Source organism: Microtus ochrogaster, unplaced genomic scaffold, assembly GCF_000317375.1.
Source record: "Microtus ochrogaster isolate Prairie Vole_2 unplaced genomic scaffold, MicOch1.0 UNK5, whole genome shotgun sequence".
Classification (NCBI taxonomy): Eukaryota; Metazoa; Chordata; class Mammalia; order Rodentia; family Cricetidae; genus Microtus; species Microtus ochrogaster.
The window spans coordinates 16,926,217-16,927,202 of record NW_004949103.1 but is presented as its reverse complement, the minus strand read 5'-3'; positions in this window follow the sequence as shown (position 1 = coordinate 16,927,202).

The following is a 986-nucleotide window of genomic DNA, read 5'->3' as shown; positions in this document are numbered from 1 at the left end:
AGTTTAGTTGCCTGTAAGTTGCCCATGGGACTCTTCAGTGCTCCTGCTTTTTTTAGGAGTCTTTCATGCCATTGGTGGAGCACCAGCAGTTTGTGTGTGTGCGAGTGTGTGTCTGTGCGCACGTGCACACGTGTGTGTGCATGTGAGAGGGAGACAGCTCTATTTGTTCATTACTATGCAAACCAGACTGACTTTGAACTCAGAGATCTGCTTGCATCTGCCCTCTGCAGTGCTGAGATTAAAAGTGTGTGCTTCCACACTGGCTTAATAAATTGTTAATGTATATTTAGGATAAAACGTTCTATTTGATATTGTGGAAGCGATAAAAAAAAATACTCATTTTCGCCTGGCTTTGGTGGTGCACGCCTTTAATCCCAGCAGGCGGAGGCTGACTGGTCTCTGTGAGTTCAAGGCCAACCTGGTTTACAGAGTTAGTTCCAGGACAGCTAGGACTGTTTCACAGAGAAACCCTGTCTTGAAAAACCAAAGAGATACTCATTTTCTTTGTGTTGACGTTTTGTTACAAAAACAGAAGCTGCCATCTGCGATGATTCTGTTGTATTTAATTTTAAAGATTGTAGTTTTGAGAATTTGCAAGGAACTAGAGCCAAGGGGCAACCAAGGAGGGCCTTGATCTGAAATGACCCCTGTATTTGGGTCGGTCCCTAGACCTTTTTCTCTTGTACTTCTGGGAATGAACTAACCACCAAGCACATGGGCTGTAATGTTGTGGAATTCTACCATCTGATCCAATGACCAATTGGATGGCACATTTTGACCTTATGCGCGTGTTTTTTTTTCCTCCGATATACATGACCCCTTAAAATAAGTAGGGGAAGGGTCGCACACTCTCTTGGGTGTTCCGAGGAGGAGCCAGTTTCCACCCTGGGGTGGAACAGCATGAAGGTGGCAGAGGCTCAGCTCTGTTCTGTGCGGTGAGTGCATCTTATAGTTTCTTATAGATTACATTCCTATTTATTTATTTA